This window comes from Notechis scutatus, chromosome 1 (genome assembly GCF_049901735.1).
Source record: "Notechis scutatus isolate UNSWTSFEM ecotype Mainland chromosome 1, rNotScu1.2, whole genome shotgun sequence".
Lineage (NCBI taxonomy): Eukaryota > Metazoa > Chordata > Lepidosauria > Squamata > Elapidae > Notechis > Notechis scutatus.
This window is the reverse complement of record NC_142009.1, coordinates 70,974,425-70,998,834: the sequence shown is the minus strand read 5'-3', so window position 1 is coordinate 70,998,834 and position 24,410 is coordinate 70,974,425. Positions and strand designations below refer to the sequence as shown.

The window sequence follows — 24,410 nt, the reverse complement described above, 5'->3', positions numbered from 1 at the left end:
TAAGTTAGTGATTTATCTTAGGTTGATTTCAAAAGAAAATGATTGGGAGACATTCATAGTTGATTGAAAGATGGGCAGCCATATAAATGTTTAAAATAAATGCAATAACAAAATATATGTGAAATATATGAATATATTATAAATTTTATGGTGAAATCAAGAGGATCAAATCCTCCTAGAACTTTTGGAAGAAAAATACTATAAATTCTGGCTATGATGAAAGAGTATTGCAAATCAGGAAAGGTACCATCAAGGAGAAGAGTTTGCCAATATAGTTTGAAAACAGAATCAATACAATCAATCAGTCAATACAATCTTCATGAAAATGTTATTCTATCAGAAATTGAAAGAACAAACATCTTTGCATACAAGAATTCTTGAATTCTAAGCTGAAAGTAATGACTGCTCTAAAATTATCTGATTAGAAAAAGTATCTTCTGAATAAGAAACCAATGAAGAAATCAGTGCAATATGCTGCTCTGGTTTGTTTGTTTTTAAAGGAAAAAATAGGAAAAAAAATACTTAGGAAGAAATATTTTTAACACCACCAATATTATAACCCACTTAAAAATAAAGTGAACATGATAGAAGTGTACAAATTATGCAGAATGGGGGGAAAGCATCTATTTGTTTTTCTAGGGCCCTAGCTCATCCAATGATGAAAAACTCCAAATAGATAAAAGGAAGACAATTTGCCAAGACAAAAATGTAGTGATGCCTCCCACTTGGATAGCTTTAAAAGGATTAGGAGGATTAGATTATCACTGGCTACCAGTCATGATGACTCCAGATTACTTTCAATATCAGAAGCAGTAGGCTTGCGATTATCTGTTGCTGGAGAACATTAATGGGTGATTTCTGCCATTAATGTCCTGCTCATTCTACCCGCACGTTTTCCACAGGCATCTGGCTGCTGCTAGCTACAATCGGTACACATATCAGACAAGACGTTGGGTCCGGTCCTACTACTATCATTGGTTTCCTTACAGTAGAGATTGTGCAGAAATTCCACATTCTTACAATTGACATTAAATTGGGGGGAGGGGGGGCAGCCTTAAATTTATACTAGCCTGCAACAGAGGAAAGGTGGCACACTGATGAATAGAAATTAGAAAGCAGAGTCCATGGGAGTATCTCATGGAAATGCAATATGAAATAATAATAGTCAAGGGAAAAATAGACGTTGTCTTTGTATGTTTCAAGAGGAAAATAGATGTTGTCTTTGTAGGGTTTTTTTTGGGGGGGGGCAAAGATTCTTCTCTGTTACCTGCTTGCAAAAAAAAAACAACAACCCTTAGAAGATTCTGCATAAACAGCAAGCACTCTTATATAAAATGTAATAGACTCTACTGTGATTCGATATTCAGATTATACAGAATACAGAATAATAGTTGGAAGACCCTGGAGGTCTTCTAGTCTAACCCCCTGTTCAAGCAGTAGACCCTACACCCGTGATGGCAAATCTATGGCACGTGTGCCACAGGTGGCATGCAGAGCCATTTGTGCTGGCACACAAGCTGCAGGCAAATTTACCTCACTGCGCATGCGCGCACCTCACAGCTGATTTTTTTTTGGCTGGTTTGAGGCCTTTTTCGGCCTCCCAGAGGCTTGAAAAAAGCCTCTGCAGTCCAAATAATAGGCCTGTTTCATCACTTCCTGTAATGCCGGAAGTGACTAAAGGGGCCTATTTAGCCTGCAGAGGCTTTTTTCCTCTGGGAGGCCAAAAAAGGCCTCAAAACCAGCCGAAAATCAGCTGTGAGGCGCAGTGCAGGTAAGGGGGCAGGGGGGTGGGGGGGATTGCGCACACATGCGCAGGGGGCATGCGGGGGACACATTGCCTTCTGGGTGCTGGCACACGAGTGCACAAGTGCCAGCCCGCACACAATTTTTGGCACAGGAGCCCAAAAAGGTTAGCCACCACTGCCCTACACCATTTCAAACAAATGGCTGACCAGCCTCTTCTTAAAACCCTCCAGTGATGAAGCACCCACAATTTCTGCAAGCAAACCTAGCTGAATTCTGTTTTGATTTTGTAGAATTGGAGGTTAGAATTTTATGAAAAGTTGGGGATCTTTTAGACTTTGCTTTACATTAGTTTGGAAGGTGAACAAAGAAGAAAGTAAAGTATAAGTAAAACTCAGGAGGATGCACCAGTAAGTCCAAGTGACTCATCATTCAAACTAAAAAATAAGACAGTTTGGAAGTTTTAAATTAAAATTCGAGATTCTTGCTCATTCTAACTTTTGCCAAATCTCAGAATACTACATTAAAGTCTCAGTTTCAGAATCGATGAACACCAGCCTTTTAGAAAAGAACTGACATGGGTGAGATCAATGAACTTGGATCCAGCTTGAAAAGCAGTGTTTACTCCCTACACCAACCGTAATGACAAGACAGCACGGGGATAATCACCAAAGCTTTTATTTTTTTTCTTGTGCAAGCAGGCATGTGCTACAGAACTCTTTTCCCCAAAAGGGAGAAACCAGACCAAAGAGGTATCAAGTGAAAATGGCTTGGCGAACACTCCTGTAATGTTTTGAATCTTAGTTACAAGCAGAGCTTTCAGAAAGGGCCATCAAAATAATAATTTGGAAGATGAGTGCTATAACTGTAGTTGATAATTGGAAGACTGACCAATGATGCATGTCACACTCCACAGTTACAGACACAGCACTGAATCTTAATTAGTTTCCATAGAAACTACGATTTCAGAAGGGGGGGGAAGAGATGTGAACCAAGGACAAAAGCAAAAATAAGCAAGATAAACAATATACAAGATAATATAATATACAATATAAACAGAGTACTATGAAGTTTTTATTGGCACATTTGAAAAAATTGGCCAAGTAAGCAGCAATAAAATGTTATACCATAATGAGCACTTTTCTCCAGTTTTGTAGGAGAGAAATAGAAAATGTCTAGGAAAGGAAAAGCAAGCTATTTCTGATTATACATGTTTATTACACTGGATTAAATGGGTTTGGGATAGCCTTCCAGATCTCCTGGGTGTCCCCTGTGGACAACAGGAGTGATAGACCAATACATCCAGAGGGGGAAAGTTTGGAAAATATTAGTTTAGAAACTGTCTTCAGATCCACAGTGCCTTTCCTTACAATGGTTTAGGAAGTTAAAGAATCATATTCTACACAGGTAGATTAATTCTTAAAGGAAAAGCAGGGAAGGGGCAAAAGAACATCCCTGATTAAATATTAAGAATTTTTAACTTAGCCACCAGACAGTCTGTTGGCTGCAGCTCTTCAGAGTAAGCAATTTATTTTACTAAGAAGAAAACTGGTTTACTCAACTTATCAACTTTATTAAATGAAACAGCACTAACCTTCAGAGAGATCTACTCTTTCAGAAGTAAATGAAGCCATTTAGATTTGCTATGATGAAATCCCTGATATTTTAAAAGAAGAGTAATTGTTGAATATGTTTTAGGAGTACTTCAAGTAGAAAAGGGGGAAAAGATTTCATTCAAAATAATGAATAGACTGATTTAAAAAAAAAACATTGCCCAACAGAAGACAGCTTTGCTTGTGCATCAGCACAAAGTTTTAACAATTGGGTAAAGCTAAACAGACATCTGGAGAATGGGGATTATGGCACTGAACTTCTGGATGACAACAATCCAGAGAAGAATTTGTTAGCATTAGCATGATTTGATATGACTACACATATAAAGACTTCCCAGATACTTAAGATCTATCTACAGACCTACAGTTATCTTCTTCCAAAGAAATGCAGCCCTTTACATTAATTAAATAATTTGGCAAAGAGCAGTTACCACTTATAAGGCTAGAGAGAAGGAAAGCAACACGTACATTCTCTGATTTTCTATGCTATCTTTAACAGTAAAACATGAATGCATTGTTCGTGTACTGACTTTACTTCTTGCCAAACTAAGTTCAGTATTTTAGTTACTATTCCTGCTCTGAAGGAGAAAAAATCCCAGATTTGTTCCACCTTTCCCTGTTTATTATCCTGTTTTTTTTAAAAAAAAACAACACAAAAACAAAGCCCTGCAGGACTTAAGCATGGAAGGGAGAATGAATTTCCTCACCAGAGAATTCTGAGTGATAACTGGGAGAGAGAGTATGGGGGATAGGCTTTATTTCATGTACCAATGTATTTTTATGAATGCACATTTAAAAATGAAAATTTCTGTTGTATTTCTATCCAATCTATAAAAAACATCAACTTTGTTTAATATTCCACACAAAAGCACCAATTTAAATTTCTGAACGTAGAAATCAAAGTCAATTAAAAATATTAGCACCCTGACTTAACGGGCTCTTACAAACTTCATATCATGGCATTCAGTCTCTTCCCCACTCCATTCATTGCAATTAATATAACCTCAAAGTTTTCCATTCACCATACTTTCCTAATCCTTGGAAAAATGACAAAATCTGAAACCAATTTCAAAGCATGGTTTAGCATGCAATCTCATTCTGAAACTCTTAACCACATTTTCCTAATTTGGACGTAACAGAATGTTTAATTGAAAATTTCCTGGCATGTTACGATATTCTGAGAAGAGAGGGGAGAACAACAGGATGAGGACATAGCTAGTTAGCTAAAGGATACTGAATCATTCAAAAGTCCTCTTCAAGTCAGGCATGGTTTTTTGGAAATATCCTTGTATAATTTAAGCATAAAAAGAGGTGTTTATCAGAAAAAGACTCAAATAAAACCACATTAGCTTGAATTGTAAACTCTTCCTTCTGATTTCATGTAACAAAAGTCTGTGTATTGATTATTGCTTTGCCCTTTCACTGCAATGCCTGTATTTTTTTAAATCCCCCCCCCCCGCCCCCATTCATCTGAGCAAATGCCGTACCAGGCAAATTGTTTAAGCAACGCAGAGCTGACCCTAATCTTCCTTGGTGCAATGCAACCCCCTGTACAAATGAAGAATTTAGTAATGGTACCACTGGGCAGTAATTACGGCTAATCTATTATGAGCTATAGATCTATTATTAGATCTTGGTTAAAACGAAAGAGTGTGTGAGTCAAAAGCATAACAAAGGGACTGATTTTTTTGTTAACAATTCAAGAGTGCACCAAGAATCAAATTAAAAAAAATAACTACAACTATTTGATTTCTCTTTTAATATAAACTGTTGGCAAACTTTACAGGAAGACAATGGGAGCTTAATGAGAGTTATCATAGGTGAATCCAAGTGCATCTTTCTATAGCTCTGGAAATTGTCTATAAGACTATATTTCAATTTCTGTTACTTACTTCCCTGGGAAATTAACAGTGCAAATTTCCCAGCTGAAGTATTCCAGGATATACCACAGGAATTTGCCTTACATTAAGGGCTTACCTACACTCCCCATTTTCCCCATAGCCAGGATAGTTTCTGAAGGGAATCTTCAAAGCAGTATCATGGCACATTTTGTTCTGCTTCTGAACACATTTTCCACTATTTTAACCTCATGTATTCCTATACAATTAGGCAATAGCATATTACTTTCTTGCAGGCTAACTACAGCAATTCATTGACTATTTTCAAAAAGGAAGGAATCTCTGGACTTTTTGGAAGCTTAGGATAAAACCCTTCTGGATCTCTCAGGTGACTGGAAAAAATTGATATAGTTTGAATGAAACAAAAAATACATTTAGGTTAAGTAAGGGTCCCATGGACAGGGCAGTGATTCAGAATTATCATGTAACAAGGAAGATATTTCTATGAATGGTGATGGGGAGTCAATTTGGACAAATTTCTCTTTATTTTTTAAGATATATTAAGCCAGTTTGTTGTCCTACATACTATTCTTAATAATAATAATAATAATAATAATAATAATAATAATAATAATAATAACAACAACAACAACAATAACAACAACAACAACAACAACAACACAACCGCGTAGTGACGTTGACAGGCTATATTTGCCCAGAAAAGCAGGCAGCAGAGGACTTTTGCAAGTGAAGCAGACAGTTGAAGAAGAAAAGCATGCTCTGACAGATTATGTGAAAGACAGTGTTGAACCAGCTTTGATGGAGGTCAACAAGAGGAAGCTGCTCAAAGTGCAGCAAACCAAGAATCAATATAGGAAAACAGTGATGCAAACTTAGGCTGATAGCTGGTGTAACAAAGCACTGCATGGACAGTTCCTTGAAAAGATCCAAGGAAAAGTAGATAAAGAAAAGACCTGGTTATGGCTGACCAATGGAACACTGAAGAAAGAAACAGAAGGCCTGATTCTTGCAGCCCAAGAACAAGCCATCAGAACGAATGTAATCAAAGCCAGAATAGAAAAATCTGCTGATGACCCCAAATGCAGACTCTGCAAAGAAGCTGACAAAACCATCGATCAGATACTGAGTTGTTCCAAGACAATCGCTCAGACTGACTACAAACAACGTCACAACACTGGAATTTGTGTCACAACTACCATCTGCCTGTAGCAAAGAACTGGTGGGACCGTAAGCCTGAAAAAGTGATCGAAAATGAGCATGCAAAACTACTGTGGGACTTCTGAATATAGACTGACAAAGTTTTGGAACACGATACCCCAGATATCATGATTGTGGAGAAGGAAAAAGTGTGGATCGTCGACATTGCCATACCTGGTGACAGCAGAATTGACGAGAAACAACTTGAAAAAGTCACCAGATATCAGGACTTGAGAAGCAAACTACAGAGACTCTGGCATAAACCAGTGCAGGTGGTTCCAGTGGTACTCGGCACACTGGGTGCTGTGCCCAAAGACCTAGGCAAGCACTTAAAAACAATTGGCGCTGACAAGATCACCATTGGTCAGCTGCAGAAGGCCACCTTACTGGGATCTGCTCAAATAATCAGCCGATACATCACACAGTCCTAAACACTTGGGAAGTGTTCAACTAGTGATTTGTGATATGAAACCCAGCATAGTTATCTCGTTTGCTGTGTATACTGTCATTTTGTGTATAATAATCATCATCATCATCATCACAATAATAACAAGAATAATAATAATAATAATAATAATCATCATCATCACAATAATAACAATAATAACAATCATCATCATCATCATCATCATCTTGGGGGTTTTGGTCATCAAATAAAATATATAAATTAAGGAAATCTGGGCAGAATCTTCTAGGAGAAAATAGTAAATCAATATTGTTAGGTATAACATTGATACCAAATATGGTTTGGGTGAATAAATATATAAAACTTAGATATCATGGTTTAAGTGCTTATCACTTTAAGCACAATGCTGCAGGCAATTAGCCGATTAAGGGTGCGGTTAGAAGTTACAATATAAGGAAGCATTAGAAGCTGGAAAGCTTACTGTGACTAACTGTGAATACTGTTTGTACTGTGCCTGTGACCGAGATGATCCTGTCTGCTACTGTTTGCTGATTTACTGCGGAATTCAACTGTTCTACTGTTTGAGCGTCTTGCTGAATATCCAGCGTTTGTTTCTCTGGAGAGAGGCACCGGAGGAGGAGAAGATATCTTTATCGGCTGATAAAGATATTGTAAGGACTCTTAACTTGGACTGTAATAGTGAGTCTTACTGGATGGAAATATAATGAATGACAAATGGACTGAATGACAATGCTTTAAACTCTAAATGGATTAAAAACTATTTAAACTACAAAGAAGTGTTTGTGTTCAGTGTGTGTATACTCTGGGGCCCTTCCACTCTCGTTTTGGCTGCCTGGCTTGACTACTGCTGCAATACTCTGCTAGGGGTTAATCCCCAAACACTAACAAATATTGAAAGGTGGTAGATTTTGACTCAATAGAATTTTACTGTACTCCACATACTCCATATAATAAAGAGCAGTGATATGTAGATTTGCAGGGATCTGGCTCAACAGAGTACATTTTATACCTTACAGGCTGGTTGTTCTGCCGCTAGAGGCCTATTCACTCAGTGTCCAGGCAGAAATTTTCTCATTTAGCAATTTTGTCAGTTGGATATGGCAGAGCCTCATGAGTTATTTAAAGGAGATACTTCAAAGATTCATCAAGGCAAGCACCCTAACACAGAGTCAAGATAGAAAGAGAAATTCCTTGTGTTGGTCTTCAGTGGTCTTCTCAAGCAGAGGTCTTGGGATTCAGAAGCTCACCAGAGTATAAACCACTCCAGGAGAGAACAAATGAGATGACCTATCAATTGGGCTGACAGAAAAAGAGTGATCTATCTTCTCTAGAAAGTTCTTCTCCATTCCACTCAATCACCACTTTGACAGGGCTTGGCAAAGCTTTGCATGAAAAAGGAAAGGAAACTCTTGATGCTTGCAGAAGGTTGTAACATGCCCCTAAATCGTGTAACATTCAGTAAAAGCTAGAATCTAATTACAACTTATATAAGATTTAACTTCAGAAAGAATCTACACTGGTGATTCAGACACTTGACCTTGTTGATAAGCCCAACCCAAGATTTTGCTCTCCATATATCATAAAAAAAGTGTAGATAGTAGACAGGTAATCCTTAGTTAGCAACTAAACATGAGAATAGACATTAAGTAAAGTGATTACTAGGTGAAACAGTGACTGTGCTTATGATCTCACAAATTTTCTTTCCTTTACAGACCTGAAAAAGTTATACATTGCAAGGATTGGTCCCAATGTTGCTTTTTCATTAACATTATAATGGTGGACAGTCACTGTACAAGACAGTCACTAAACAAGGGCTACCTGTACACGGTGAGTTAGATTCACTTTGATGAAGAGTATTGTGCCATAGAAATTATATAAACCTCTTCATCAAAGCAAAGAGACAATGCATTTACCTCAACAAAGCACTCCATCTTTCAAGCTTGTACATTACTGGGAAAATGCAATCCTTCTCCTCACAAACCTTCTACCAATATTAGGTTTGACACAGCCAAAAGGCTGTGAAGAGTCATCTTGCAGCTATTTCCACCAATATGTGCCTGTGGCTTTCATTTCAGGAGGAGGCAGAGAGGTGACTCCCAATCAGCCAGCCAGCTTACACACACACACACACACACACACACACCAGAGTTGAAGGAGTTTTCTGAGTAGGGGCTGTGCCTGTAGAATAGCCTCCTCCAGCTTTAGCAAGTGCCAGCAGATATTGGAGGGGCTGCGAAGCACAGACAAGCAGAGCCACATGGCTGCTTCACTTTGTTCCTAGGAGCCATGGGGCGCCAATGAATCTCAGAGCGACTTTTGAGTGGGTGCTTCATTTGAATCTTCATCAGAGCAAAGCACCTCTTCAGAGAATTCTGCACCTCTTTTGGGTATTCTCATAGTAAGAGGCTTTTTCAAATGACACATAGGAAAACTCTAAAATCTGGGCATATGACAAATTGCCTCACCAGCAAGTCCTCCTCTCCAAGAGTAAAAGAGAGGACCCACCCAAGAAATGAAACTTGTAACCTTACTTAATGTTCCAGAACCCCTATACTCTGTAATAAATTAATTGCTTCTCTGATCAATTTCAGGACCTTCTTTACTCTTGTTTTTTTTTAAAACCTGCACAACAGAAGATGGAATAATAAATGCTGGAGTATTCTGCAGGGTTAATATACAGTAATTAATCCCCTTCTCCACAAATGAATTAAATACTTTCTGCTTTACCGTGCAGAATGCAGCAAATTCACAGTTCCTTGGCACTGGTCCTGTTTTTTTTTTAACCAAAATATCAAAGCATGACCATCCACAATGCTTTACAGCTCCAGTTCTAGAAGAGCTACAGACTAGCATTAAAATGCATTTGAGTATAATGGCTCTTGAGCATGGGCTCCTCCCCCTTGAGAGTACTTAAAATGGGAAATAACTTCATTTCCTTCCCAGATTTATAGCAAAATTAGCACTTGTTTCAAATAAATGAGCAGGAGAACAGAAGAGAATTTGAATGTTCATGAAATGATAAAGGCAGGAGTAGAAAATGGTGGAAGGGATTGTTTTCTGGTGCATTGGCCTGTTGAATAACTCCTGTAGCAAAAAAAAATTACATTTTTAAACTTGTTTTTACAAAGCAAGTCTGCCTGGCAACCTCTGAAAACATGTTTTTCCTCTTCCAAACCTTAGTAATCATGAAATTATCAATCAGTTTGGAAAGTACAAAACACACTCAAAGAGAAGAAAAAGAATGTAGCCAAAATAAAATAGATAGCTGCTGGAAAGCGCCTTGGATAGCTTTCTTTATACTTGTGAGTAGCCATTGTAGTCAAAACACACTCCTACCTAGACAGTAGTGAGAGTCCAGAGATAAGAGCAAACTAAAAGAACCCCTAAATTATGTACAGTTTGTGTTCAGATTGTGAACAGTTCAAACAGGGTTCATTTTGCTTTAGACTGTGTCCAGTATTCCACCCATTCCCAACAGATAGCTAAAAATGTGTCTTGCTTGGGCACTGGGTATGTTTGCTCTTAAGAGAATAAGCCTAAAGGAATCCAGAAGGAATGTCCTATATGTGCCTTATTAAAACATGGATATTTTCTTGATTAAGTTATCTCTGTAAGGAGGTTTTGTAAATATATGTGAAAGAGATTTGGGTGAATATATGTGAACTCTGGCTTCAGTTTACAGACACATTTTAAAGTCAATTAGATGAGTTGATAGGAAAAGGTGACCTCCACTGAAAAGGAGGGCTTGGATGATTATTAGAATTATTTGCTATTAGTTTTTGTTAAGGCTGGACTACATAATAATTTATGGAAAAATTACTTTCACTCCTAGCCAAACTCTGAATTCTTTTATTTCTCAGCTTATATTATTTAATTGGGGGTAAATTCTACTGAACATTGTGGTGAAATGACTTAGTTCTGATTTGGCATGCATAAGATTATACTATAAACCTTCCATTATTCTTCTCATTTTTCTATCAAATATGTTAGTCTTTTTTCAGATAATGTCATATTTGGTAGGAGCAGTTGTTGTTATTCAGAACTAGTTTGGTCTAGTGGTTAAGGCACCAGACTAGAAAGCGGGAGGCCATGAGTTCAACTCCCACATTAGCTATGAAAATCAGGCTGTGACTCTGGGCCAGTCACTCTCTTTCAGCCCAACCTATCTCACAGGGTTGTTGATCTGGGGGGAAACAGAGGATGTGTTGGATATGTTTGCTCCCTTGAGCTATTTGTAAAAATATTAAAGGTGGGACAAACAAACAAACAAATAAAAGTTATTTCTAGCAGCTTGTATACAATGTGAAAAATGTGTTTCACTTCTGACTACCCTATAGCTTAAACCAAACAAGCCATGCAACTAGCTATCTCTTCAGTTTTTCCAGTTCTCCTTCCTGCAGAGGACATAAAAACAATGTCACCAAGATTCATTGCTCACTAACAAAATAAAACCCCTACTGCACTCCTGTCCCTGATTCAGAATAAGAAATGAATCCCTCTAATAGTGTTTCAATTACAGGGATTCTCGCAAAGATACCTTTGCAAATGCAATAAATACTGTGAATACAATGTTATGATAGAAATTGTCCTGGAATATATAAATATAACTTTTGCAGAAATTTGTATTTTTTACAACATTACAATGAATTTTATGGAATGCTCCCTCACAAACTTCATATTAGATTAATTCAGATTAATCAAGCAGAAGATCCAAACAGATTAAAGTCATAAGGCCAAAGAGATTGGTTTTCTACGGTGGTCAACTACATTTCAGTGAAAAGCCCATAAGCATAATGTGAACTCAAGAGAACTTCAGAGCCAAGAAAATCATACTTGGAAAGTCACCCTCTTCAATATTAGATTCCCTCTTAATATGGTATCTCACATATTGCAGATGTGAGAGAATCTGCAGCTGGAGTAGGTGGTGGGGTTAAGAGACTGGCTAGCTTGGAATTGCTGCAGGGGAGAAAGCGACTGAGACCAACTCCCCCACCCCTACCCTAAAATCCTTGAGGCCTTGTTCCCAAGAGAGCGTAGCTAGTCTGATGACACTCTTGTAACAAGGCAAGCAACAATAAAAAAAACTTCTCTGATCAGCTTATGGTTGTTGTTCTGGTGCATAACAGCAGATAAAAATGAACAAAGCCTGTTTGATGCATGTTTGAGACAAGAAGGAACCATTTCTTTTTTTCTGCCCCTTACAAAAATTATCACCTATGATTAGAAACAATACAATAAAAGGTGAAACAGAATTATGAATTATTTGATTTTGTAAAACACACAAACACATACATAGAAGTGCACTAAGTATGTAGCTCAGGGATGAACTATGGAGTTTTTGATGCTCTCTGAACTTGGTTGTTTGCTTGCAGATGTTTCATTACCCAATGATAACATTGAAATATGTCATATTAAGAGGGGATCTAGTATCAGAGAAGGTAAGTTTCTAATATGATTTTCTTAGCCGTGAAGTTCTCGTGAATTCACATCACCCTTGTGAGCTTTTCATGGACATGAAGTTGACCACTGTATGCTAAACACATGGATCTCTGAATGCCTTGCACTATACAAAGTCAATAGAATAAATAACAGAGCGAAGATCCTGCATGACTTCCAGATTCAGATGGACAGACAAGTATCGGCCAATCGACCAGACATCATGGTAATATACAGGGACCAGAAAAACAGCAGTGATAGATGTAGCTATGCCAAGTGACAGCAACATCAGGAAGAAAGAATATGAAAAGATGGAGAAATACCAGGGCCTAAAGGAGAATTAGAGAGGATGTAAAAAAGCCAAAGCCAAAGGGGTCCCAATGGTGGTAAAAGAATTCAGGGCTGTGACTCCTAAGTTAGGAAATGGGTCCAACAGATCTCAGAAAAATATCTGTCCAGAAGAGGGCAGTGCCAAGATACTGTACAACAGTGATCCCCAACCTTTTTTATGCCGCGGCCCGGTACCGGCATCAGCTGGGCGCCGCGGCCCGGTACCGGCATCAGCTGGGCGCCGCGGCCCGGTACCGGCATCAGCTGGGCGCCGGCATCTTTTTTTGATGAAAAAGTGCTTCCGGTGACCTCACCGGAAGCACTTTTTCATCAAAAGATGGCGGCGCCAGCGCTCGTGAGCTTTCCGGGTAGAAATGGCTTTCTGCCGGAAAAGCTCACTGGAAGCGCTGGCGCCACCCTCTTTTTGATGAAAAAGTGCTTCCGGTGAGCTTTCTACCCGGAAAAGCTCACCGGAAGCACTTTTTCATCAAAAAAAGATGGCGGTGCCCAGCAACCAGCGGCCCGGTAGGACTTGTTCCGCGGACTGGTACCGGTCCGCGGACCGGTCGTTGGGGACCCCTGCTGTACAAAACCTTCACACTCCTAAGCCTCTGGCAAAGAATCCAAGACTGAGAAAGACACATACCGCCCCATAAGGGTGAGAAGGGAATTATATACTCAAAAGGTTTTAAACAGGTATTTCTCCAATGGAAAAACATACATATAACTCAAAGCTGAACTATGAAGTTTTTGATGCTCTCTGAGCTTGGTTGTTCGCTTGCAGAAGTTTCATCACCAACAGTAATTTCAGTGCACTCAGGACTGATGTTATCTAGTTGGGTAATGAAACATCTGAACACAAATGATCAATCTCAGACAGCACTACAAATGCCATAAATATTTCTGACATTTTATACATTAGGATCTTAGGAAAGAAACAGTGCAGGGCAAGGGTCTTCAAACTTGGCAAGTTTAAGACTTGTAGAATTCAACTCCCAGAATTCCTGAGCTAACATGACTGGTGGAGGAATTCTGGGAGTTGAAGTCCACAAGTCTTAAAGCTGTCAAGTTTGAAGACCCCTGCTGTAGGGCCACATCTACTGTTTTGAGGAATTCCATATTACATGCAGCAACCAAGAAGTGGGCAGGGAGGAGAGAACTGAGCATCATAACTTGAATATGGATGGTTGGGAAAGAGGTTTACCTCTCATTTGTATGCTCCCAAATGTTTGACATCCAAATGCCAGATGCTAACAATCAGCTTCCAGAGAAGAAGCTTTCTTTTGGTTTTTCTTCCATCCCCAATGTAGACTTTTCTCATCTAATCTTCTACACATACAATGGTCACATGTTAAGACCCCAAGAGCAATAGACTAGCCCTCCAATTCCCCAGTTTTCAGAGGAGTAACTATATAGCAGTAACTATATCAACAAGGTTGATTTCTAACAGAAAATTATAACAGACACAGCTTTTAAAAACACTACTTGCAAGTCTTGGACTCCTGAATTTTATGAGAATGGGGTCAATACTAAATGGAGAGCCAGGTCATGGTTGTCCCAAAGCTGCTTTTTCAAGAAGTAACTGGACTTTCTGTGTTTTTCGTTGAAGACATTTTGCTTCTCATCAAAGGAGTTTCTTCAGTTTTGGCAGCCACGAATCCAAGATGATCCTCATGTTATGGATCTGCTGTCCCATGAATGACAATGTCAGAGCTGACTGCAAACCTCTGTGTACAAACTATCTTGCTGTGATTAAATTTCAGCTTGTTTCACACATCCAGCCTGTAACTCCAAATACTGGTTTAATAAATTGATGGCATTTCTGGCATGGCCTGAGGTAGCATGATACAACTGAGAATCGTATCAACATATATACAAAGGAAGGCATTGCAGGGATCCTGTGGGTCTAGGACAACCCTCCATGGCCAACTTGCTGTGGGACAATTCATCATGGACAACTTGCCACAGGAAAAGAGTTACAGAAACATCAAAGAATGATGGACTAGAATCATCTAAGAAAGGATGCAAAGGGAGAGGCAAAATGACATGTGAATGACAAAAAATAAAATATTTTAAAAAATATTTTAAATAATTAAATTGTTGAAATGTCCCGCAGCAAGTTGTCTTGTGGTGAATTGGTCATGGCGAGTTGGCTGTGGCAAGTTGTCCCATTCTGTGATTGAATGCCAGGTTGGAGTACAGGTAATCCTTGACTTTAACTGTTCAAATTTGCAATGGCACCGAATAAAGCAACTTATGATCAGTCCTCGCACTTACAACTGTCATAGCATCCCCACGTTCCTGTGATCAAACTTCAAGCATTTGGCAACTGGCATGTATTTATGATGCTTGCACCATCCCAAGGTCATGTGATCACCATTTTCAACCTTCAGCCAGATTTGCCTATTAACAATGATTCACTTAAAAATTGCAGTGACTCACTTAACAGCCATCTCAAAAAAGTCATAGCAACCACCTTGCTTAGCAACCACCTTGCTTAGCAATGGAAATTCTGGTCCAGTAGTGGCCATAATAGTGATCTATCTGTAGCAGTTAAAGGCAGCAGGCTAAAACCCAGAAGACTGAATTCTAGTCCTGCTTTAGGCAACAGAGTCAACTGGGTGACTTTGGGCTAGTCACTTTCTCTCAACCCTAGAAAAAAAAAGCAAAAATCACGACAAGAAATCTTACCAAGAGTCAGTGTGAAGGCATTAAAACAGTACAAAATAAGAGCTGCCTGGCAAATAATACAGATCAGTATTTCATCACTTAGTAAAAGTCACTGCGACTCTTCCCCAATTCCTGTTATAGCACAGAGGGAGGCTGCATTTAAAGACAAAGATATTCTAAAATCAGGCTTGATCCTGATGACTGCATCAACAAAACCAAGTAGCTTTCTCGGCAACAATTTGATTGTGGTTTGCCACTGTTTTCTTCCAGAATGGTGTTTTGATATTGTTGGTTTGTCTGTTTATTTCTCTGTCTAGTCTACAGTTATAAAACTTCCTGGTTGTCTTCCATCAAAGTATTATTAATCAGCCCTAACATTGCTAAATGTCTAAATCCAACAAGTCAGCAGGTGCTGCCATCCACAAAGCAAGCTAAGAAGCTGTATTAACGTGTGACTCAAAGGTAATCAGCTCTATAAAAGTCAGCAGGAAAAGAAAGGTTGTTTCATTTTCAAAAGTAGTATACAGTATGGAATAAATGAAGTAGGACAAAGAAAAAAAGTCAAAGAAGAAAAAAATATTTTCTCTCCTTTAGTGACTCCTAAACCAAGCTGCCTGACTCCAAAATGATTCTGGGCATCTTACAACTAAGAATGTATATATGTAAAGCAACAGATAACTAAATTGGAAGAGCAAAGTATTCAAAACAAGTCCAATCAAATCAAAACAAGCAAAACGACAAGAGGAGGGTCCAACAATCAATCAGCATGCCTAAATCCCGAGAGAGTAACCAGATTTTCAATACTTTAAACATAAGTGTAGGAGCCACACTGATGGCAGGATCATTCGCAAAGACAAGAATCGCAGTAGTGTGTTTCCTAGGTCCCATAATAAGAGGACTTTTTTTTTCATTGACAAATATTTGTGTACTTAGGCTACAAGTTTGTGGAACCTGTAGCTTTCCAGACATTTGATGATAAATTGATGTGCTGTATTTCTATAATAAACTCTCTGGTTTACAAGTGATGACTAAAATATTTATAATGTAAAAGATGAAATATTGTCAGTAAAAAAGCTAATTAAAATAACTTTAAAAATTACATTAACTGAGAAGATATTAACTATCACGGCAGTAAAATAAATAATGGTGAACTTAATTATCATATGCCCCATTATCTTCAGGGATGATGATTCCACACTTCCCAGTCTTAATCTCCGCATATCACAGAAGTGCAAAAGAACCAGGAACCTTTCCTAGAATTCCTTATACAGAATGTGTTGATTCACTTTGAAGATGCTTCTGAAAGTGCCTAGGCTATTTAGGGCTTTATAGAGCAAAATCACTACTTTGAACTGCACACCGAACATCACTGGTAGCCAATGAAGAGCCCACAACATTAGTGTCATATGTTAACACCATGTACATCCCAACATACAGGCTACTGACTTTGACCAATTGTAGTGTTTGGGTGGTCTTCAAAGGAAGTCCCATGAATAGCTCATTGTGCTGGTTTAAATCTCACTGGTGCAAGGTCTTCTTATTCCAGTTGTTGCTGAATATTTCAAAAAGCCAATGGAGGGTGGGGGGGATACAGAATCCAGAGATTCTGACCAGACTTAATTTGTGTACTTTGTCATTTCCTTTGTGGGCTCTCTTCATTGTTTTAAGCTACAGCCATTGAACTAAACACACACCAATTGCTATTTGATAGAAAAGCAATCTAATTTTCTGTAAGGACATGTTCCCTACACAGCAACAAATCCAAACAACATAACACCATCTCCTACATATTCAATTTCATTCCTCAAACAAACTCAGAAACTTTGCTAAAACACCAGCGGTTTCTTTTTGACAGTTTGATATAATTCATTATTCTTTCCTGTTATTAGTACATATATTGCCTTCCTACCATCAGAACAAATTGCAAGGTCACTCTACTATATTCCCCACAGCTTATTAAATCAGCTGCTCTAAGCTAAAGATCTTTGCTTATTCTATTACTCAAGTATTTACTCCCATTCATCTTGGTACATAAACAGTGTGCCATCCTGTGCTGTTTTTAAATCTGAGAAGCAGTAATGTGACCTCTAACTTTGTTCTTTTAAAAGTACTCTTATACAGATACACTGCATGATTTGGCAAACAGCAATAAACCCAAGTTTTCAGAATATTCTCTTTCAATCAGACAAGATGCCAGTTCTAGAAATGCAACTGAACTATAAGGTTCTACATACATTTTCAGTATGATTATTATTATGCTCACACTATAGTTGCTTTTGTTTTTGAGATTGATTGTTTATTACTTTGTCTTCTTAAATATTAACCCCGGTCATTAGTTCCAAGAATTAAAATATTTAGAAAGCAACAATAAAAGCAGAATAATTTCAGAGAACTGAATAAAATGACATGTTACAAATTTCAATCATAATTTCCCAACCTTTGTGAAATCTGACACAATTATTAAGGGATGGCTATAAATGTCCATATGATGAAGCCTGAACAACCAACAAAATGAAACTGTAAACTTCCCAATACTGCTGGGCAGTGTCCCCACAAGTACAATGTGTGTTTATCAGTTTCCTCTTGAGTTTAGTTTGACTTTCAATGTTCCTTTAACTCAGTTATAGTTCATACCACTGAACTCCCTTGAAATAATACATTTTACTTGGAAAGGAATAATGGCTACGTTCAGGACAGAGTTTGTCTTGTATAATATAACATTTTCCAATGAGACTTCAAAACTTCAAAGTCATATTATTATAAAAAAAGAAGCAAACTTGGTTTATAAATGTTGGGTTTAGTTTGCCTATAATAACCTCTCTAGATACAGACCTCAAATCTTTGATGAATTTATCTTAAGCCAGGGTTCTCCAAAGTGATCAATATTAATTCTCAAGGGTCAATAGGACTACCCAAGTTATCAATAAATGACTGGTGATCAACAGGAATATTCTATCATCTATCTAATCTATCTCTCTAATCTAAATTATCTATGTTACATTAGTCAGGAGTCTATAATGCTAACACAAAATAGTTATTTGGCTGCCAGCTGTTTGGTTCACGCTCGACTGAACCTGAATATACTGAATATAAATAGACTGAAGCTGGAAGAGTGTAGTGATTTACAACTAAAATTCATTCTCCAACCAAATATCAATGCCCTTGTTGTCACTCATCAGAAGCATCCTTCCCATTAATGATAAATGTATGTTAAATCTTATATTTTTCATATTTAAATATTACCTATTTTATGATTATCATTATAGTACTATTAAAGGACTATTAATTATATTCACTCAAGGGGATGCGGTGGCTCAGTGGCTAAGATGCTGAGCTTGTCAATCAGAAAGGTTGGCAGTTTGGCAGTTCGAATCCCTAACACCACGTAACAGAGTGAGCTCCCGTTACTTGTCCCAGCTTCTGCCAACCTAGCAGTTCAAAAGCATGTAAAAATGCAAATAGAAAAATAGGGACCACTTTGGTGGGAAGGTAACAGTGTTCCGCGCGCCTTTAGTCATGCCAGCCACATGACCATGGACATGTCTTGGGGCAGCGCTGGCTCTTTGGCTTTGTATTGGATATGAGCACCGCCCCCTAGAGCTGGAAATGATTAGCACATATGTGCGAGGGGAACCTTTATCTTTACCTTAATTATATTCCATATAATTTTGGGTGCCAATGAACAATCTGAAACTTCATGAAGAAGTTGATGAGGTGAAGAGTTTGTGGATCCCTGTCTAAGGCTAACATCTCAATTGTGCCATTATTTAACCTACTAATTTGGCCAAAAGAGAAAAAAGAAGAATTTTCAGCTTGAATGTCTTTCACTTCAGTCCTATCTATACTGGATATTCAGGGAAAATGCAGGTTGTGCATAAATATGCATAATATTACTCTGGAAAAGTAACATTTCCATATGACTTTTGATTTTTAAAAAACACTAACTCAAATTGTTGGGCTCAAATTGAAATGGTCTATAAGCTCTGCAAATAAATATATAAATTTGCCTCAAGAGGTCTGACATCTCTTTCAAAAACCACACAATGAGTGTGTCACTACACACTACACAAAATTTAACTGAAAAAGCATGTGTAGAATTGAATTTAGAGGCATCAAGAGCTTTTTTGTAACACCATTCCAGCCGCTATACTTCTAACCAGGCAAAAATTTACAGGTTTAAGAGTTAATAATACTGGTAGTCTCCCAACAAGAAAAAATAAGAATCCAGATTTAGAAAAATATTTAAATTGAAGCATAAGGGGAACAATATGGATACAGAGATTTTCTTTTGCCACAATAACAACCCTACACCTCATGGTAACTCAGTGAATTACAAAATAATGAATAGAGCAAATTTGGAGAATGGTTAAGATGCTGGCCTAGAAACAGGAGACTGAGTTCTAGGTTTCTCTTAGGTATGAAAGCTGCTGGATAACTTTGGGCCAGTCAACCTCTCAGCCCTATCACCGAGTTGTCATTGTAGGAAATATAGGAGGAGGCAAGAGTATTAGGTAACTCAATGCCTTGAGTTATATATTAAAAAGATGCAATAAAAAAAACCTAATCTTGGACACATGCATATAACAGCTTCCCAATTCATAAGCTTAAAAAATATGGTGATATCCAATAAAATGATTCACAGATGGTAGTAGGCACCAACTACTTATATATAATAGTTGACTCCTTACAATAGGTGTATCCTTACTGAAGCAAAGACAGCCATCCTGAATGATTGAAGCCACAAGGCAGACAGATTCACAGGATTTGTCTTGAGTTTCCTGCAGATCTGCTAACTAAAGCAATGAGGAGCCACTAAAAATCTCCCTGGTGTATTTAAGTATTTTTATTACCGCTGTTTCATATGTGTGTGCATAATTATACACACATAATGTCTTATACACAAATAATTTCAGGCTTGTTCTCACTAAGGACCTTCATACCTTTCTGTTAACTGCAGTTTATCAGATGTGCAACTAAAACTTCCAGATTATTATAAGAGGGATTCTCCAGGGAAAAGACAGAAAAATCTGATACAATTAAAGAGTGAGAAGCACTCATCAGAGAACCCATTCCTTCATCAAAGGGATCTTAAGGGAACACAGTCAAGATTTGCCTATTTTCTCATTATATAATTCCCTAAATAAATTCAGCAATTATATAAAAGCAGAATTAGCCATTTCTAAAGTTATAGCTGGATTAATCTGTTGGAACATTAAAAAAAAAACACTCAATTGGATAGTTTATGTTCTCTTGTCAGGAGCATTCCTTTCCCTTCATCCTTAACGGAACACATTCTGGGTAGAGGAAATAAGTACAAGAATGACAAAAAGAGGTATTTGTAAAGGAAAGACTCATTCCTTTCTCTCAGATTATTTCCTCTGCTCAACAAAACTTGTCATCTGCAGGACTCTCCCATCCAAAGGAAACAGATTCAACTTCTATGGTATCACAAAAATATTCACTGTTGTTTTATTAAATTGGTTGTTTTAAATGTTCTAAATTATGTTCTCTATTTTTTTTAAAAAAAGTTTTTTTTAAAAAAAAACATCTGTTGCTAATGCAAGTTTCTGACATTAACAGACTAATTTAAACAACTCTTCTGAGAAGATATAAAGAGCTATGACACTGTTAACATAATTGCTATATTAAACATTTAGCATTAACATTGAACAAGACCTCCTCCACTGCTTCCCTGAATAATCAGCTCTCCTTAGGAAGCTGACTCTTGAAAACATCAACCATAGGTTCATTATTCACTTCCAGTTTTAAATCGAGACTCTCACATTGTTTTCTAAAGTATATCCAAGAGCTTTCAAAAAGTTACATTACAAATGTCCTATCAGTCCAGTGCTAGATGAAATCATTTAATGTCTTCTACCTATAAATATAGTTTTAACAAATGTGTCCCATGTTCCCCAGGTTATTAGCTCTGGGAACAAGCAATGTATTCAAAAGACTTGCATTAGAACTCTTGCATCTCTATTCCAAAGGCAGTCCCACTGAGTTGAAAGCAATTCACCTTCTGAATTATTAAATGCTTTTGTTTTTAAACTAATAGCATTTGAACTCCAACTACTTGAGTTGGAGGATTCATATAATCAGCAAATCTTACAGTCAAAGAAGCAAGCATACTAAGAGCCAGCTTTACAGATCTTTAGCAAAAACTAAACATAATCTCAAAAGGGCAAAAATATATATGCTCCCAGCTGCAGGATCTTTCATTTACACCTGAAAATGCTTGGGATCAGGTGTCAATCATTTCAGTTCCCAGCCCACAAGTTTTAAGGTCTATGGATTGGGTTGGCCATTTCCTTATCAGCCTTCATTCAAAAGTGCTTTCTTTGTCTCTACTTTCAAGTTTATAATAAACAGATAACAAAAGGAGAAAGGCTAGAAAAATATACCCATAGCAGTTAAAAGAAAACTACATTTGCTTGGCTTCAGTCAGAGGCAAAGCATACCAGAACAATGATTTCAACAATATTTGTTTCCTTACCTTATTCAACATGTTAAAAAAAGGAAAATAAACCCTGCAAGGAAACACAGTGCCTGCATTGTATTTGTGCTGGTGGGAAGTCAAGAACCTGAACGGATGTGAGATTTCATAGTGAATTAGCATGCAGCAGCACCACTGTGGTCTGATATGCAAAGTGCTAATTAAGGCCCAGTGAGTGGACCATGCACCTGTTGCTATTTGATTCAGAAGGCATTGTTTGGATTCCTGTAGATTTACATCAAAAACCATTTACTACAGCTATTGGAACTGGCTGGAACCCAGGTTCAACTTACAGTATTGAAGAGGCTTTCAAAGTGAGTGCTTGTCCACATTCCCATCCTTCTCTCCCTCCCTCCTGCCTTTTTTCTCCTTTAAGAAGGTTGCTTTCTTGAAAATAAAATCAAACCTCCTTTAAGAAGGTTGCTTTCTTGAAAATAAAATGTATCCTCCTAAAAATCTTCCTTAAAGAAAGCTAAGTAACTACTTGCACATGCCTGCACCTAAAATTAAAACTTTCTCCAAGTTTCTGTGTACGAGACAGTTTGCTAAAAAAAAAAAATAAAAAAAAAATTAGCTCAAATTCAAAACGTATCAAATTTATTTCCAAATTTTGGTGCAATTTAAAGTTCCTCCCAATAGTAGCAAGGATGAATTTCTATCCCTGTAACACTCTTGGTCAAAAAAAATCATTAAAATCACATTCTGTGTTTCAAAAGCGTATGGTTATAAACTGATGTACGTCCTTAGAACTATTTCCCCCCTCCCGAGTTATTTGTTGTTTTTTAATCCTGATTTAGGATTAATTACGCTAAACCAGGCCTATCCAAAAAAAATCATTTAAAACCGGGTTTACCTCAAAGTACGGGGGGGGGGTGTTTCAAAGTGACATACAGTATTATAAAAGCTTTAGCCCTCAATTTTTACACCTGCAGCGACAAACAGAACGATCTTCGGCTGCGGAGCACAGCCCGATCCACCCCTTGCTTCAAACACACCAGGATGTAACCGTGTGGCTTACACGTCTGCCTTGTAGTCCGTGGTCTAGAAACCGCGATTTTGATTTGAGAAAGGCGAAAGCCTGAAGGGTGCAGGGCAGCTCACGAGCAGAAAGCGGGCTGGGATGCTACCCTATTCTCCCCCCCGCCCAAAAAAAAGGGAGGGGACGAATCTACCCCAAAGGTGAGGGGGAAAAAATACCGCTTCTGACCCTTTCTTTTATGGGCGGGGGGGGGAAGAGAAATTCCGATGTCCACGTGCATCTTAAATCTGCCCGAAGAAAGAAAAGGGACCCGCCGGCGTCTTGCTTCCACGCTTCCTCTCTTCTAGTCCTAAAAAGGCACCGCCGCCACCTCCAGCCCCTTTCGACGGCGCGGCTTTACCTGTCAGCTGCCGAGGCGGACGGCCGCCAGCCCTGTTTTTTCTTCTTCTTCTTCTTCCTCCGGGTCTCAAGGGAAGCTTCTCCCTGGGTTCCTCTTCCAACCCGAGACCCCCGAGTAGTCAGCGAGTGCTGCTCCCGGGACGCGTTTTCCTTCCCAGAGGACGGCGCGGTGCTGCCACGCTTCGCAGCAAGCCAAGGCGCGGGAGAGCCGTGTGGAAAAGGGCTGCTGCCGGCGGGAAGGTGCGAGAAGGGACGCTACGCTCTGACTCCTCTCGGTCACCGCATGGGGATATTGCCGAAGTCTCTACGCTTTCTTATTGGCTCCGGTCACCAAACAAATCACACTCGCCTCCCCTTTCGGAGCCGCTCAGCGCTCCCCTCAGGTCCCGCTTGCTCGCCCCGCCCGCCGCTTTCTGCTCAGGAGGTTGTTTCCCCTCCTGATTGTTGTTTTTTTGTTTTTTGTTTTAAACAAACGCTGCGGCCGCCCTCCGGTCAGGCGCGCGTTCTGCTTTTTTCTCTGGGTCTTCTCCGGGGTTTGCACGCTTGTCTGAAGGTTCGGGTTTTAGTCACCTGCAGCCTACAAGTATCTTCTGCCGTTGGATCCGCGGAGCTTGCCTAGAAAACCGTTCTGCCCCCCCCTCTCCAAATCACCCCTAAACTTAAGGTTTTCGCCGCCCCCGCCGTCATCCTCCTCCTCCTCCTCCTCGAACTGCGTGCCGTTGAGGAGAAATAAATACTTTTTAAAAAAAGAAAAAGCCAAAAGTTGCCCGAAAGCTTTAAAAAATGAATTCGGGGAGGGGCTGCTGGGACTGTTCGCTCTTGTCTGTGGTGTTGGGAAAACTGGTGTCGGGAAAATCATTTCGGAATTTATTGCATCATATTAACATGATGATGCAAATGATATGAGATGGCAGAAGGTCGCAACTTTAGGATCCGAAACTCTGAAAGCGGCAGAGGAAAATGTCAGAGCTGATACAAGCGTCCTGGCGGCTTTTTCAATTCTTCCTGTATAAAAGCTAAAGACATTTGCAATAGAATAATACATTGTTCTATATATGTGATGAGGGCGTGTGTGGGAGAGTTTTGGGGAGCATCAGCCAGAGAAACAAGATAGAATCAACTTTAAAAGGATGCAGTTAAATCGATATATATTTCGGAGTGGCTAACAAAAGGAAAAAATCGAAACTCCTTCATTTAATATGTCTGATTTAGTCTAGGAAAAATATATCAGAGAGCAGATTAATGAAAATGGAAACACTGC

At 38.7% G+C, this 24,410-nt stretch overlaps 1 protein-coding gene across 1 annotated transcript in view; it reads right to left on the bottom strand.

Moving 5' to 3' along the window:
• GREM2 (gremlin 2, DAN family BMP antagonist) overlaps nucleotides 1-23,703 on the bottom strand; it is a 30,805-nt gene extending 7,102 nt beyond the window's left edge. The window contains exon 1 of the mRNA XM_026669326.2: nucleotides 23,151-23,703. The gene's annotated coding sequence lies outside the window, so the exon portion shown is untranslated. The remainder of the gene's footprint in view (nucleotides 1-23,150) is intronic.
• Between the last annotated feature and the right edge of the window lie 707 nt (nucleotides 23,704-24,410).